This window comes from Arvicanthis niloticus, chromosome 5 (assembly GCF_011762505.2).
Source record: "Arvicanthis niloticus isolate mArvNil1 chromosome 5, mArvNil1.pat.X, whole genome shotgun sequence".
Taxonomy (NCBI): Eukaryota; Metazoa; Chordata; class Mammalia; order Rodentia; family Muridae; genus Arvicanthis; species Arvicanthis niloticus.
The window spans coordinates 102,093,266-102,111,082 of record NC_047662.1 but is presented as its reverse complement, the minus strand read 5'-3'; the positions used below and the strand labels follow the sequence as shown (position 1 = coordinate 102,111,082).

General features: G+C 42.9%; 1 protein-coding gene across 2 annotated transcripts in view; it reads right to left on the bottom strand.

Moving 5' to 3' along the window:
- Nucleotides 1–17,039, bottom strand: part of Ubap2 (ubiquitin associated protein 2) — an 82,854-nt gene extending 65,815 nt beyond the window's left edge. Inside the window, exon 1 of one of the 2 annotated variants that reach the window (XM_076935161.1) lies at nucleotides 16,961–17,039. The gene's annotated coding sequence lies outside the window, so the exon portion shown is untranslated. Of the gene's footprint in view, nucleotides 1–16,907 lie in introns of both variants that reach the window. The other variant, XM_034502435.2, reaches the window with a different exon arrangement.
- Between the last annotated feature and the right edge of the window lie 778 nt (nucleotides 17,040–17,817).

The following is a 17,817-nucleotide window of genomic DNA, read 5'->3' as shown; positions in this document are numbered from 1 at the left end:
CAAACAAGAGAGAATCCTTATAGAGATAATTAACTCAGTTGAGACATCTTGGGTAAGGATGATCCTAGGCATACATTCTTCCCCACAATTCTAAAACAAGTAAGTAACAGCAGTAAACATTGTTTTACTATGTGGCAGATACTACTTTAAGATCTCAGATAGCCTGGTACTTACTATGAAGCATCATACTGGATACGTGGCCCAGGTGACCCTCAAGAAATCAATGTCCTGCAGCCTCAGCCTCTAAAGTATTAAAACTGTAGGCATGGCCTTTAAGAGCTTTAGAGTATTAAAGCACACTTCTAGCTCTCTCAGTACATATTACTCCCATTTCACAGAGTCGCCTTTCATTGAGTGACAACATAAAGGATCCAAACCCATCTGGCTCCCTAGTCTGTGCTCTTAAGCAGTATCTCATAGTCAGATGTTCCATTATGAAAATACAATAGTTTCCAACTTGGCTTCCCTCTATGAGGCAGTTCCTGTGACGTCATCTGAAACTCATCCCTAACTGCAAGGATCTAGTCTGGGCCAGAATTCCACTAAGCTCCATGGCCTTTCAAATACCCAACAACGACTCCCTACATTGTTGTACTCTTGTGATTAGTTGTGTTTTATTTCATTTAATTTCCAATCTGCATTCTTGCTTTTTCTATCAGAACCCATTCTTCTCAATCTTTTTTTGCAGGTGAAATCAAAATAGTAAAGAATCTCTACTGGTTTAAAAAGTCCACAACAGGCAGCAAGAAGAAATTGCCACTGCAGATCTGGGAGAGAACAAGGCAAGGGGGGTGCCAAACACTCAATTATGAGGCTCAACTGCTAGTGCTCCAATGCCAAGAGCTGACCAAGCTGATACTTTTATTCTCCACAGCTGCAGAGGGCAGGGTCAGGCCTCCAGCAGCTGGTGGACAAGGATGACCTCCCCACACCCACACAGTGCTATCAGCTGAGCTGTGCTTATAACCTGCCCATGGAAAAGGAATGGTGGGGGTGAACTCTTGAACATTAGAAGACATCAGATTTTACTTGGCAGTCACATTCTCTCCAGTTACCGAAGGTCAGAGCAGGCAAAGCATCTCATTGCCTGTGGCTTCCATACATGCAACCATTGCTGCCCAATTTCTCAGCTCGGGGCCTCACTTTTTAATTACTGTTGTTTTATTGCTCCAGTCTTTCATGGTGCTAGGAATCAAATCCAGGAGTTCAGATATGCTAGGCAACCATTCTATACCACTGAGCTCTAACCTAGCAGCTATCAAGGATTCTTTGTCCTCCAATTCCCCTTGAAAGGCTGCTCACTATTCATAACTAATCTTTACCCTTATTTCTAACAGATCTGTCTCAAACAAAAAAAGCCCATATTACACACAGCATTTCACAGGCCCTATCAAGTATAATATAGTGCTCCTCCTGTATGCATGAGGGACCTTTGAGGCCTGGGTTCAAGTCCCAGCATGCACATACCCAAACCCAAAATTACCCTTGTGCTTTCTAGTCATTCAGACAAACACTTCTCAAAAAATATCCAGATGGTATTGTCATTAGCATAGCCAAGAATATGGCAGCACTGACCCCAGTACTGGGGGGGGGGGGGAGAGCCTGTTTGAAGCCAGCCTGGTCTACAAAGCAAGTTCCAGAACAGCCAAGGCTGTTATACAAAGAAACCATCTTAAAAAACAAAACAAATAGAATATGAAGTCACTCTAAGCTACACATTAAGATGCAGGCCAGCCTCTGTTTCAGACCCTATCTTCAAAAAGTAAGCAAACCAGGCATAGTGGCTCAGGTGGCAACTGTCTATAAGCCCATGCCTGTAAGTCTTGGGGCCTTGAGATAAAAGGATCACAAGTCTGAAGACAGCTTGATATATGTAGGCCAATCACAGCTACAAAGAAAGATCCATTCTCTGAACAAATAAACAGCTTAGTGACTACACATCCAAGGCTCTTTGCATCACTGTGATGGCTACACATAAAAAGCAAAGTAGCATCACAACTACTATAGCATGTTGGAGCTGGAGAGACAGCTGAGTGGTTAAAAGTACTTACTACTCCTGGAGGACACAGTTCAGTTCCCAGCACATAAAGACAGTTATTGACAACCACCTGTGTCTCCTGCTTTAAGGGATCTGACACCTTCTTGTGACCTCTGCAGGCACCAACATACAAAGATACACATGGTAACAAAAATAAATCTTAAAATGTATAGCACATCACTTATCCTGTTAATCTGAGTTATCAATATTATGGATATGATAGTAAACTTCAAAGGAACCCTAGCATTCAAGAGACTTTGAAAGCAGGAAGATGATAAGCTCCAGGCTCACCTGGGGTACACAGTTAGACCTATCTCAAAAATAAAAAGCAGGGCCAGCAAAATGGCTCAACAAGTAAAGGCACTTTGCCACCAAGCCTGACAACCTCAGTTCAGTCACTGAGACACACATGGTTCTCTCTGATTTCTACATGTGTCTCATGGTGCATGCAAGCACTCACTCGTGGAAGCATACACTTGTAGAAGTACACACTCCCATGTACTAAATTTCTCAATCAATCAATCAATCAATCAAACCTCTTGTCTTGTAATGTAGGCTTTAGCTGGCTTGGAACTCCCAATGTAAACTAGGCCGACCTTTTAGTTCACAGAAATCCACCTGCCTCTATTTCCCAAGTACTGTGATTAAAGGCCTGTACTACCATGCTGGGCCCAAAATTTTTGGTCCCACCCTTTTACAGTAAAAATTCTTTCTAAGACAGTATCACCAAGCATGGTGGTACATGCTGCCTTCCATCCTAGCCTGAAGAAGCAGAGGCATGGGGCCTCCAAGAATTTAAGGCCAACCTGGTGTACATAGTTCCAGGACAGCCAGGACTACATAGACCCTGCCTCAAATAGACAGACGAATGGACAGATAGATGGACAGATGATGCAGTATTTTCCTTGACAATGGAGTGTTACAAATACTAATTTTAAATAGGGCATGGGAGCACATGCCTTTAATCCCAGCACTTGAGAGGCAGAGGCAGGTAAATCTGTGAATTTGAGGCCAGCCTTGTTTACAGAGCAACTCTGTCTGAAAAAAAAAAAAAAAAAAAAAAAAAAAAAACACTATTTTTTTCTGACTCATCGGTTATTATAACTGTGTAACGAGTAATAAAGGATATATTTCCAAGTCTGTTTGAAGACATTATCTAAGAACTTGCTTTCCTAACATAAATTTATCATGTTTTTGTTTCCTTTTCCTTGGCTGGTTTCTCAAAGTGGCAGAAGTTATGTCTGCATAACTTCTGGGCAGCATGAGATGGCTACTTTCCAAAACTAAAATTCCAAACCTAAGGACAATGCAATTTTTCAAATGCTTTTCCTGTCATGCATTTCTTAGACATCTTTACTGTTTTAAATCACTGATTCAGAGACCTTTTTTAAAAGTAGAAAGGGTATTTTTAACCCTATCATTACAGAGCAATCTTTCACTATAAAGACCTTAGTTTGAGTTTCACCAAGTTACAGAATGGATTCCCCTGATAATTAAGAAACTGTCTTCCTGTCTGCAAGCATTCATTGGCCTAAGCACACACTGTCTCATTCCCCTAAAGACAAAAGTAAAAGAAGGACCGAGTATCAGTTTCTCGTCTCTTGGAACTCCCTATATAAACCAGGCTGACCTTTAGTTTATAGAGATCCACCTGCCTCTACTTCCCAAGTACTGTGACTGAAGGCCTGTGCCATCATGCTGGGCACAAAAATTTTTGGTCCCATCCTTTTTCAATATAAATTCTTTCTAAAATACAGTATTGCCGAGCATGGTGGTACATGATGCCTACAATCCTAGCCTGAAGAGGCAGAAATATGCTTGCCCTGCTGGGCACTGTGCTGGACACATAATCCCAGCATTTTGAGAAGCAGAGGCAGGAGGATCTCTGAATTTGAGGCCATCCTGATGTACACAGTGAGTTCCAGGATAGCAAGGGTACAAGGGACTGAGGTAATAGTTTGGGGTTAATAAGCATATGACCCATATTTGATCCTCAGAACCCATTTGCAAAAAATCAGGGCCTGTATATCATAGCACTATGGAGGTGGAGACACAAAAGTCCCTAGGCTTGCCTGCCAGTCCAACTAAATCTTGAGTGTTCCAGGTTCAGTGACAAAATCTGTCTTTAAAAGGGGAAGGCCCAAGAGGACTGGGAGTGGGAGCCCAGTGGTGGTGATGTATACCTTTAATCTCACCACTCAGGAGCCCAGAGGAAGGCAGATCTTTCAGTTCCAGGTAAGCCTGGTCTACAGAGCAAGTTCCAGGACAGCCAGAGCTAGAGAAACCCTGTCTCAAAACATGGGCTGGAGAGATGCTCAGCCATTAAGAGCACTGACTCTTTTAGAGAACCCAAGTTCAATTTCCAGCAAACACATGGCAGATCACAACTGTCTGTAACTTGAAGATTTGACACCTGCACATACACATACATGCAGGCAAAACAGCAATGCACACGGAATAAAAATTATAAAAAGAAAGAAAGCGAGTACCCTTCTCCATTTAGTATTTTCTTTCTAAACCCCAGTGACAGGCACTGACTCAGGCACATCGTTCTGCATCCACTGCACTGAAGACAATCACCTACCATCTCACAGAAACTTATTGTCAGTTTTTAAAGATGTTTTCTTTTTTTCATTTATTTTCTCCCTGCATGTATGTCTGTGCACCGTGTGCCTGATGTGAACATGGCTGAGACATCCCTCCAATCTCAACTTATTATGTTCATATCTAAATAATATTCATTCTAGTCATTCTGCTCTAACAAATTGGGTATCACTGCTGAGTGGCTGAAACTTCAACTCTATTTTTACAAAGACAAAACCTCAGTCTTCAACTGGCAGCACTGCACATAGCTCAGCGGTAAAGTCTCTATGTAAGGCATTGGAGTTAATTCCTACCAAAACAAAGGGAAAAAATTTGATTCTTGCAGAAGAACCAAACACATCACCCAAATAATTCAAGTTGTCATTTTTACCCCCAATCTCTGCTTGAACCATGTGAAAACTTGGCACTAAACTGTCATAAAACTACAAACATTTCACAACTTAGTTTTTACATCCACTTGTTCATTGTGTGTGGTGCAGGCATGCATGAGTGGCCATATGAAGGTCAAAGATCGATACTTACCTTAGGTTGTTGGGCTTAGCAGCAAGTATCCTTACTCATCATTTCAAAAGCCCCACAAATTGATTAAAAGTTCAATTTTAATCCAGGTTTGGAGGCACCTACCTTTAACCCCAACCCTCTGGACGTAGAAGCGGGCAGAAGCATGATTCCAAGACCAATCTGGTCTACGTATAAAATTCTAAACCAGCCAGGGCTACAGAGTGAGATCCTGATTCCCATAAAGAGGTGAGGGGCTGGGGAGAAAGCTACTTCAACACAAAAGTATATAATCTATAGATAGTACTATAAAGCTAGGAACTGTAGCAAATCTGGCTTGATCAAATCCAAGGCTGCCTCTACCTGCTAGGCAAGCACTCTACCAAATGAGCTGTAAAACCGCTACCTTGTCAGAAGCAGTTCATGCTTCTAAAACAGAAGAATCATATACTAAGGCCAACACAGGCTACATAAATAGCAATACCTTGTCTCCAAAAATTAAGACACCATCAAAAAGTGAAGGACTAGGGATGTAACTCAGTGGGTAATGTTTGCCTTGTGTGCCCAAGGTCCAGTGTTTCTTCGGCAAAACCACCTAAACTAGGTGTGGTAGTGCTAGACTATGTGGGAAGTAGATTTGAAATTCAAGGTCATTCTTAGCTACACAGTGAGTTCAGGGTCAGCCTGAAGTCTTGAGACCAGTCTTATCAAAACAAATAAAAAGTTTTATCTTAAAACAGTTCTCTCTCAGTTTGAGTTTTTTTGTTGTAGTTTGGTTTTTGTTTGAATTTTGGAATGGTTGAGACAAGGTTTCATTTTGTACCCTGGTTACCCTGAACTTCCTAGATATAGTGAGTTACTCTCAAGGTTTCAGCAATCCTCCTGACTCAGCCTACAGGGTTTTTAGTCAGTTCTTTAACTTTGCTCACAAATCTCACAAATCCAGAATAAAGCTATGATTTGCTGGTTGCTGCTATGGTGACCAATGCCCACCCTCCACCCCACAACCCCCACACACAAAAACATAACACAGGGTTTCTCTGGGTACACCTGGCTGCTCCTGGACTTGCTCTATAAACAAGCCTGGCCTTGAACTTAGAGATCCACCTCCCTCTGCCTCTCAGGAGCTTCTTTAAGATTTATCTATTTACTTTATGTGTGAGTACACTGTAGCTGTCTTCAGACACACCAGTAGAGGGCATCAGATCCCATTACAAATGGTTGTGAGCCACCATGTGGTTGCTGGGAATTGAACTCAGGACCTCTGGAAGAGCAACCAGTGCTCTTAACCGCTGAGCCATCTCTCCAGCCCAAGCTACAATTTTTTTAGAAGGATATTGCTTTTATTCTATTGGCACCTCTATTACTATTTTACTGGACTAAAACCAATTCTTTCTTTTTGTCTTTTGGTTTTTCAAGAGGGGATTTCTTTATGTGTAGCCCTGGCTGTCCTGGAACTCCATCTGTACACCAGGCTGGCCTGAAACTTACAGAGATTCCATCTGGCTCTGCCTACTGAGTGCTTGGATTAAAGGTGTGGGCCACCGCCACCACCGCCACCGCCACCACTGACACCAGACACCAGACCATTATTTTTTTCTTTAAATGTAAGTTACATAAAGAACCAATCAAGTGATGTGATCCATTTAAACATTAACACACCTGATACTTATGTACCTACCAGTGCCAGCTCTCACTAAAACACCAAAACACAAAATCCCTTAAATAAGGAAATATCTCATCCCACTACTGAAAAAAGTATTTCCTAGTGGTAATTATAAATACCTGTTAAGCTGCTATCTCTGTGCAGATAACCTCAAATCAAAAGCTCAAGAGTTTTTCCTTTAATCACTACTGGAAGCTAAATATTCAATGTCATAAGCAATGACTATTTAAGCTCTTTCCCTAAGGAATACACTCATTGTCTCCATTCCTCTCTAACCACCTGCTTCACCTTCGACCTGGTTTCCACCACTTTATCTTGCCTACAGAAGAAATGCTACCCCAGGTCAGGATTCTGTCAGCAGTCTTCCCTCTTGCGACTCTTGCATCTGTCTCTACTGCTCAGTATAACTTCAGACATCCTTCCTTTGCCTTTTCAGACAGAGAACACCATCCTGTTTCCTCTGCTCTTAGCACTATTCAGTTCTCTCATTCCTGAAACACAGAAGTCAGTCCTTTAGTATGTCCGTCCCCTTTGCCACAGTGTGCTCTGCTAGCGTCGGCAGTTACCTAGGGGTGATATAGCTCTGGGTAAAGCAAGAGCTTAGTATGGCAAGGCTGTGCTGGATTAGAGCTGGGCGTGTATAGCTCATTTGAGAAATCGAAATGCTCAGTGTATGTGCCTAACTACTTCAGAGGGCAGAAGGATTCATGCTGATTCAAAAGCTACCAAAATCAGAATGAAAAGTTAAAAGGAAAAGTAGCTTATTGTATTTAATCTCAGAACTCAAGTGCAACCAATTCTAAATGCCTCCATATAGAATAAATAATACAATAGCAAAAATAGATGTAAAAAGTCTAGTGGAACAGTACACAGCTCAAAGACACCAGCACCTCTATAGCCCATCCCTATTCCTTTTCTAGGATCAAGACATAGCCTTTTACACTACAAAGGGGTTAAAAATACTAAAAAGTTACTTACTTTGATTTATCACCCAGCACCTGGCTCTACTCCCAGATGCCCGTGTTTCAGACAGGCAAGGTACTAAAGCAGTGTGATCAAGAGCAATAGTCAAAAGTCAGATAGTCCTGGAATCTACTTATTTTGAGATTAAGAAACCTTGGTCAAATCAATACTGTTTCCCAAGTCTGTGGGGAACCTAAAAAAGCTAATGGACTTCTAATGTTTGATTATAACTGGTAGCCGGGCGGTGGTGGCGCACGCCTTTAATCCCAGCACTTGGGAGGCAGAGGCCGGCGGATTTCTGAGTTCGAGGCCAGCCTGGTCTACAGAGTGAGTTCCAGGACAGCCAGGACTACACAGAGAAACCCTGTCTCGAAAAACCAAAAAAAAAAAAAAAAAAAAAAAAAAAAAAAAAAAAAGATTATAACTGGTATTAATTACAGAATTAATGTATGCTTATCTGTTTCATTTGCTTATCTCACAATGTTTAAAAAGCTTGAATAGTAGAGTATGTTCAAAACAAAGTTCACTTTAAGTATGTAGTTAAATGACTTAGTGTATCTGCTTAGCTTTGCAACTATCACTACAGTCTAACACACAGACCTGTCACTCCCCTGCCCCACTCCGCCTGACCACTAGAGTACCTTCCTTGGTTTAGATACATCTTATTCTGCTAGCTCTATCACATTACCATCTTCTGTGGTAATAAAAGAGTAAATGGGCATTTAACTGACAAGGCTTTTGACTCAGGTGATAGCTGCGTTACCCTAGTGTGCAGGGACATTTTCTAATCACTACTCTAAAAGAGGAAATCTGTGATAGAGCAGAATTGAGGAAGGTCTCAGCAAACACTACCACAGAGCTGCATCGCTGCCATCCTTATGTTACTTTCTTTGAGACAAGGTCTGTGTAGCTCTGACTATCCTGGAACTCTTTATAACCTCATGCTGCTACAGCCTCTCAACATTTAAGATGAAAATACGTTTAAGCTGGGCAGTAGTGGCACTTGGGAGGCAGAGGCAGATTTCTGAGTTTGAGGCCAGCCTGGTCTACAGAGTGAGTTCCAGGACAGCCAGGGCTACACAGAGAAACCCTGTCTTGGGAAAAAAAAAAAAAGTTAAAAAAAAAAGTTAAAAAAAAAAAAAAAAAAAAAACACTTTGTATAATAAAATAGGCATAGTGGAGCATGCCTTTTCTCAGCACTTCAGAAGAACCTCTGTTGATATACAAGAATTCCAGGCCAGCTAGGAGTGCAGTGAGATTGTCTTTCAATGGGTGGTGGGGTGGCGGGGGTGGGAGAGACCCACACTGGAGAGATGGCTCAGCAATTAAAGAGTGTGTGTTGCAGTTTCCAGCACCCACATTGGGTAGCTCACAAATGCCTCTAACTCCAGCTGCCCAAAGACATAAACAAGAGAGCTAACCTACACATGATGCTGGTACACAGAGACAGCATATACTTACATAAACATGTACACACAAATGAAAGAATTAAAACTTTTTTTAAATGTGCATGTAAACAGAAATACAAGATATTACTGAATTGTGCATATACAACCGAACTTTAATCTAGAAAGGTTCTAAAGACAAATTAATAAATAACACGAGCAGGAAACTAAGCTTCAGCAAAAGATCTAGAGCAGTGGTTCTCCACTCTCCTAATGCTGTAAACCCTTTAACCCAGCTCATGTTGCAGTGACTCCTAACCATAAAACCATTTTTGTTGATATTTCATAATTTTGCTGTTATGGAGAGTAATATAAATTCGTTTTCCAATGGTCTGAGGTAACCCCCTGTGAAAGGGTCTTTCAACAAACCGCCCAAGGGGTCACAATTTACACACAGGTTGAGAACAATTGCTTTCCATTCTTATGAAATCCACTATTCACTATTTGGAGCACTCCTCTGCTCCTGCATTTGTGAGACAGGCAGGAGGAACGCCACAACATACCTGAACCTCCATACATAGCTCAGAGCCATCCATCCTTGACAGCTATCTAGAATGTAGGGAAAAAAAAAAAAAAATCACAGACACAGTGGCCCAAGAATTTAACCCAAGTATTTAGGAAGCAGAGGTAGAAGGACTACAGCAACTTTGAGGCCAGCCTAGTCTACACAGCAGGCTTCAATTCAAGCCAGCCAGAGGTATATACTAAAATCCAGCCTCAAAAATAAATACATAAATAAATAAATAAAAACCAGGAATGATCACAAGCCTTTGATCCCAGCACTCAGGAGGTTCAAGGCCAGCCTGGCCTACATATGCTCTAGGATAGCATGGGCTACATAGAGAAACTGTCTCAACACCACCAACAAAACAAGAACAAAAACACAACAAACAAACCAAGGGCTACAGATCACTCTGGCCAGAGACAGTTCAACAGTTAGGAGAAGATATTCTTCTTGCAGACAACCAAAGTTCAGTTCCCAGGACCTCTATCAGGCAGCTCATCCCTGCCTACAACTCCAGCTCTTAGGCCTTCTCATAGGTGCACACACACGTTCACATACCCACATACATACACACACAAATAAGTAAGCACACTTAAAAAACAAATGAGAAAAAAGTTTGATGGTTCAGAATTGCTGGATAGTTTTTGCTATTAATTCCACTTTCTTCCCCATTTCCTTTGCAACCCCAACACTCTTTTCTTCCTTTACCTCCTGGACAAAGAGACACTCCAAATACTCACTGAACTTAACCTGAGAATACTGACAACCCCAGCCTCACTGTGATATACGGTTAAGATCGTAATTGTCAGGGCTGAAGAGATGGCTCAGTGGTTAAGAACACTGGCTGCTCTTCCAGAGGTCCTGAGTTCAATTCCCAGGAACCACATAGTGGCTCACAACTATCTGTAATGGGATATGATTCTTTCTTCTATTGAGCATAAGACAGAGTATTCATACATACATTAAGTAAATTTTTAAAAAGATTGTAATTATCCTAACATGCTTCTTAAGACAGCACACTAAAACCCAACATATCTTTCAGTCTCACAAATATGAGAACTAAGCTTAGATACCTAGGTTATCTTTGACTACCATATGCACTCTAAAAGGTAAGATTTTCATTGGAAAAGTATTGGGACAAGAGAATAAGTTTCTGTTTTGGTTTGCTTTTTTGACACTATACAGCCATGGCTGACACTCGAAATGCAGACAAAGCATCAGCAAATTTATGAAGAACCTCCTGCTGGGATTACAGGCCGGAGTTACAGGTGTGTACAGATATGTTCCACATCCAGATATGAGGCCTTAAAAATGCACATTTAAGCCAGGTGCAGTGGCACTTGCCTTTAAACTCAGCCAGCACAAGGGAGCCTAAGACCACCCTCAACTCAGCTACTGAGTAGGTTCCATGTCAGCTGGGCTATCCAACAAAAACCCAGTCCAAAAAAAAAAAAAAAAAGATGAAGAAAATCAGAAAGCTTCTCCTCTACAAATAATTTCTTAAAATACGCTTGAGGCTGGCAAGACTGCTCAGCATTCAGAGCACTGATGCTTTTGCAGAGGACCCATGTTTGACTCCCAGCACTAATATGGTGGCTCACAAACATCTGTAACACCAGCACTACTGGTTCAGATGACCCTTAAGACTTCCGTAGGCACCAGGCACCCGCACAGTATACAGATGGGCAAAACATTCATATACATAAAAACAAATCTTTAAAAATTTTTAAAGAGGGCTGGAGAGATGGCTCAGTGGTTAAGAGCACTGACTGCTCTTCCAAAGGTTCTGAGTTCAATTGCCAGCAACCACATGGTGGCTCACAACCATCTGTAATGGGTTCTGATGCCCTCTTCTGGTGTGTCTAAAGGCAGCTAAAGTGTACTCATATACAATAAATAAATAAATAAATAAATAAATAAATTTATAAAAATTAAAAAAATTTTTGAAAGAAAATTGTTTTTATTAGATTTTCAAATTTCACTTTGTGTGTATTTTGCCTGTGTGTACCTATGTGCCCCGTGTGTGCTTGGTGCCTTAGACAGTCAGAAGAGAGAACTGGATCATCTGGAACTGGAGTTCTGGATGGTTGTGAACTACTATGTGAGTGCTGGGAATTGAACCTGAGACCTTTGCAAGACCAACAACTGCTCTTACCCCACTCAGCCATTTCTCCAGCCCCCGAAAAATATTAATTTTTAAGCTTCAGAAACAAGTTTTAGATGTCTAAGTAAAGAAAGACATCTTTTTTTTTTCTTGTAGCTGAAGATGTAGCCTTGTTCTTAGGCAGGAAGCTCACCCACACCTCCATATTCCTAACAACTTTTTTATTTTTTAACATTTATTTATTTTACGTATATGAGTACTCCATCTGTATATATATCTGCATGCCAGAAGAGAGCACCAGATCCCCTTACAGATGGTTGTGAGCCACCATGTGGTTGCTGGGACTTGAACTCCAGGCCTCTGAAAAGCAGTTAGTGCTCTTAACCACTGAGTGATCTCTCCATCTCTGCCCCCCCCACAACTTTTTTAAAACATTATTTTTCGTGTATGTAAACACATGTCACAGTGTGTGAGTGAAGGTTAGAAGACAACTAGCTGAAGTCTAGTCTCTCTACCATGTGGAGTCCCGGGATCAAACTCTGGCAGCAGACGTGGAAGCATGTACCTTTACCCACTGAGCCGTCTCACTGGCCTACAAGGATTTGTTTTGTTTTAAATGCGTATTGGTGTTTCACCTGCATGTATCTCCATTCATCCCAACAGAGGACTGGTGTCCAAGGTCAAAAAAGGGCATCAGATCTAGAATTGGAGTGTTACAGACAGCTGTGAGCCACCATGTGAGTCCTGGGAGTTCAGTCGGGTCCTCTTGAAAAGCAGCAAGTGCTCTGAAACTGAGCTACCTCTCCATAACCCCAAGGGAGGGTTTCTCTGTATGGCTCAGTCTGTCCTGGAATGCTCTGTAAACTAGGCTGGCCTCAAACTCACAGACATCCTCCTGCCTTTGCCTCTCAAGTCCCAACCCCTGGAATTAAAGTAATGCACCACCATACCCAGCTCTACCAACTTTTAAAGGGAGGTTACTGTCTATTAACCAAAACATTCACTGCTTATCACAAGTCCTGTTCCCTGCCTCAATTCCAAATACTTAATAGGGTACCAACTCAAATTCACTTCCGTCCACAAGCAACTATGTTCCTCAGCCAAAAACTCACAAAACCTGGTCTTCAAAGCCTCATCAAAGACTTCCAGACAGGCGCATGTGGACCTGTAACAGGTGAAAGTGGAAGTAGGAAAGTCAGTTTAAGCTCATCCATGGGCCTATCAAGTTCAAGGCAGACAAGATCCTGAATTTAAAAAAAAAAAAAAAAAAAAAAAAAAAAAAAAGACAGTATATTCAACATGTTGTTTCCTTTCACTAAAAGGTACAGGAAGTTCAGGATATAGCTCTGTTGCAGGGTACATCCTCAATTCAATCACCAGTACCGCCCACCCTCCAAAATCAATAAAGGAAAAGCAAAGGTAACTCTGGAAAAAGCACTGCCTAAAAGATTATTTAAAAATAAAAAAGGGTGGGAGCTGGAGAGATGGCTCAGCAGTTAAGAGTACTGACTGCCCCAGCACTTGGGAGGCAGAGGCAGATGAATCTACACTAGCCTGGTCTACAGAGTGAGTTTCAGGACAGCCAGGGCTACACAGAGAAACCCTGTCTCGAAAAACCCAAGAGTACGGACTGCTCTTCCAGAAGTCCTGAGTTCAATTCTCAGCAACCACATGGTGGCTCACTACCAATTCTAATAGGACCTGATGCCCTCTTCTGGTGTGTCTGAAGACAGCTACAGTGTACTCATATACATAAAACAATTTTTTTTAAGGCAAAAACAACACAAACATAAGCCTAAAATATTCTGACTGTGAGAACTGGGAACTAATTAATTTGGTTGACTTTTTAAAAAGATGGATTTCTTGGTGAAAACTTGTAAAACTACAACAGGATTTTTGGTGACATGTTCCTTTGACTTCATCTCCACTCCCCATTTTACAAACAACAAAATAGCTGGAACACTCTTATCAGAAGATGAGCATGGCAGCACAGACATGTAATGAAGCACTCAGGCATCTAAACAACAGGAGTGCAACAAGTATGTGGCTATACGATGAATTTGAAACCAACCTGGCTACACAGTAACATCAAAGCTGCACTCCCAGGCAGACCCTGTTTCAAACAAAAACAATGTCAAGGCTAACAATGGAAAGTAAAATCACTTTAGACCCGTCTACACTGCAAGTTAGGATTATACTTTCTAGATGGATTTTATATCCTTAAAGGGTAAACACCAAAACCTAAAACAAGTCCAGAATAGTATGCCATGTGCCTATATATCCCAGCCCTCAAGACTGGGGCAGAGATTTGGAGGTAAGCTTGCTATGTATCTTGGCTAAAGCTTCATCTCAAATATGCATTAATTTAAATAAACTCATTCTTTTTTTTTTTTTTTCCCCTCGAGACAGGGTTTTTCTGTGTAGCCCTGGCTGTCCTGGAACTCACTCTGTAGACCAGGCTGGCCTCAAACTCAGAAATCCACCTGCCTCTGCTTCCCAAGTGCTGGGAATAAAGCCACCACTGCCCGGCAGTAAACTCATTCTTGTAGCCATGTTCTTCCATCATTTCCCCCAAAACAATAAAACTTACTCAAACTAATACTAAGATAGGCTCCTGATGAGCACTTCACAGTTACCAGAAGTAAATAAAGTAGTTCTAAAGGAAGTTCCATAGGATCATGGCTAGCCCAATCCATATATAGAGAGACCAGAAGAAACCAAAGCAGCCGGAAACAAGCCAGAGAAGCAATTACCACAATCCTTTCTCATGGCCTCATTCTCTGCTATGTTACTACTTCCACCCATATTTCAAACAAAACAATCTCCCTTTTTCTGAAATGTTTAGTTTTTGAAGGTCAGCGGCAGCAAAGAAACAAATGGGGGAGGGATCAGAAGTGTGAGAAGCATACAGGTCACCCACTGGGGGTAAGAGGAGGCATCGCTTACAGAACCTAAATGAACCCTAAGTAGGAAAAATCAGGCAAGAACATAACACAGCAAGCAAGTGTAGAATGGGAAACTAAACACCTTTGCCCAGTAAGACAAATCTCAAGGCAACTGGAAAACGGCCCTAGCCAAGAGGTCCTGAAGGCAGACAAGATATATTGGAACACCTCCAAAGAGTAGAATTTATTTTTTTCCTAAAATAGGTAAAGACCATACCAAAGAACCAGCTCAATGTCGATGCTACACTACAGGAGAACTTAGCCATGATAGTCACCTCTCTTCTACCTTTATTCAAAAAAACCAACACTATAAAGAACAAGCACCAGATGGTGGTAGCTCATGTCTTTAAGCCTGGCTCTTGGAAGGCAGAGACAAGGATCTCTCAAGTTCAGTGGTGGCACACACCTTTAATCCCAGCACTCAGGAGGCAGAGGCAGGCGGATTTCTGAGTTTGAGGCCAGCCTGGTCTACAGAGTGAGTTCCAGGACAGTCAAGACCACACAGAGAAACCCTTTCTTGGATGGTTTAAAACTGGAGATTTAAAACAAAACAACAACCACGATGACAAACAATTCAGAGGGGGTATTGGCATGCCCATTGGTAGGAGTTAAAAAAAAAAAAAAAAGACAGAAAAAGGAAAAGGCTTTACAATGGAAGAGTTATAGATAAACGCTATTCACTGAAAGAAGAAAGGAAGGAAGGAAGGGAAGGAAGGAAAGAAGGAGAGAGAGAGAGAGAGAGAGAGAGAGAGAGAGAGAGAGAGAGAGAGAGAAAGGTCATTGTACCCAAGCACAGTACTGTTTGCCTGTAATCCATGCAACTTGAATCTCAGCATAGAAAGACTGAGCCAAGTTTAAAGCCCATGCCTTTAATCCCAGTGCTTGGGAGGCTGAGGCAGTTGGATCTCTGTGAGTGCAAGGCCAGCATGGTCTACAAAGCGAGTCCAGGACAGCCAGGTTTGTGACATGAAGAAATCCTGTCTCCTAAAACTATCGAGACAGAGAGAGAGAGAGAGAAGAGAGAGAAAGAAACACAGTAAGTAAGAGACAGAGCCAAGAGGATCTTGAGTTGAAAAACCAGCTTTGGCTAGGTAATGTAACCTTCTCTCAAAAATGCCCCCAAAAAAGGCATGCTCTCCAAATAAAAGATGATCTCTGGGTACCTCATGGAATCATCTAAAGCTCCAATTGTTACTGTACACAATTGCTGGGGAAAAGTAAAAAGTAGGCAGAATGTGGACCTTGGAAACAAAGTAGAAAGGCGTAGAAGTGGTAGTAAACTATGAAATTATGTTAAAGCAAGAAACAGCAGGAAGAATTCCAAGACCAACACCAAGAGAGAAAGTCCTGAGTGGTGACAGTTGATATGTCTGGGCAACTAAAACTGAAAATGCAGGGGGAAAGGTGGGAAAGCTGAACAGTAAAGTGATAAAGAAACTGGTAAGAAAAACTTACCAGTTGGAACGCACCAGGCTACAGAATTAGTATTTGAATTTCTAACAGCACGCTTTACAGTTCACAAGCACTCTTAACTCCCATTAAAGAAAAAATAAACTATGACACAACCAGACTTCAAGAACAGGGCATGAGGAAGAAAACTTGAGTTTCAACTAACACCAAAGACTTAGGAATGAAAAGTAGTAAAATTGAACTGTGCCTTCAGGTTAAGTAGAGAGAGACTAGAGCGCACAAGTTGGGCTCTAAGACCAGTCCCAGAACCGGCGCCAGATTAGAAAGCGGAAAGGTGGTCAGGATGGGGCGACAGCGTGGCGGAGGAGATCTAGCCAACACGCAGGGACTGAGGTGGGAGAGAAAACCACACCCTCCAGGATAAAAACCCAAAGGGGGGGAGGGGAAGGCGCCCCCTGGGGCTGGGTGGGGCCGGCCAACTAAGATGGGGGGGGGGGTGCAGGAAGCACAGGGCAACCTGAGCGGGAGAGGAAGGAGAGTTCCTAGGCCTGGACACGCTACGGAAACATGAAGCCAGCGAGGGAAGCTCGGCCCGGTTCCCCCGGGTAGACGCTGGGGCATCCCAAAGGCGGTTGGGAGTTCAGAAGATCTTAGCCCAGATCCAGAAAGCATACACTGAAGGGCTCAGGGCTCTGGAAAAGAGACTGAAGGGGACAGGGTGGCAATTACCGCTGCTGCTCTCGTTGAACTCGGGACCCGCCGCCGCCGCCGCCGCTCGTTACCTGCCAATGTGCCTCTTACAAAGCGGCGGCGGCGGCAGAGGCGGCCCTGCCCGTCACGTGATCCCTACGTCACGGGAGAGGGCGGAGCCAGTACTTGAAGCTTAAACCGGGTTACCCTGCTGGCTAATACAGCTCTGGGAGCTGAGCGAGAGGGAGTATGTGGAGGCGGCAGGGATGCTGGCATTGCTTGTGGTCGGAGTTTCGGGGTCGTATTAGCCGCCGCCTATAGAGAACCCACTATTAAAGCGTGCTGTCGCGCTATGATGACCTCAAAAACACTGCAAGATACTCGATGCGTGCGTCTCTGTCGTCACGTGGCATGGTACGGCCACTCAAAGCAAGCCTGGCTTCTAGACGTTGCGGGAGCGAACTACAACTCCCAGAGTGCTGCGCAGCAAAAGTCTTGTCTTTTCTCAGCGAGCTCCTAGGTCCAACTCCTGACTCTGGCTCCTTCGAGCACCATATGGCTAGCTTCCGAGCTAGTACCAATGGGTGCCATCTTCCAAGCGAACCAGCGTGGTTCCTACTGGGAGGTGTAGTTCTGCCAGAGAATAGGTCTAGCTACCACGTTGCAGGACTGGCGCTCCGCCCTGCCCTCTGCGCGGGAAAACGCCAACGGCCAGCCGCCGAACCCAGACACCCAGAACGTCCTCCCGCTGAAGGCCCCGAGACTTCATTGTAGCCAAATGCGGATTGCTTTCTGCATTACCAACTCTCTTCTGCAGGAAACGACTACCATTTCTTGAACGCCTACACGTTGCTAGAGGTTTATACAGTCGTGTTCTAAGAGGCTACTAGGATCGGCTGAGTTTTGTAAATAGAAAAGGAAGAGTTTTCTTCTGGCGTAAGACACCTAA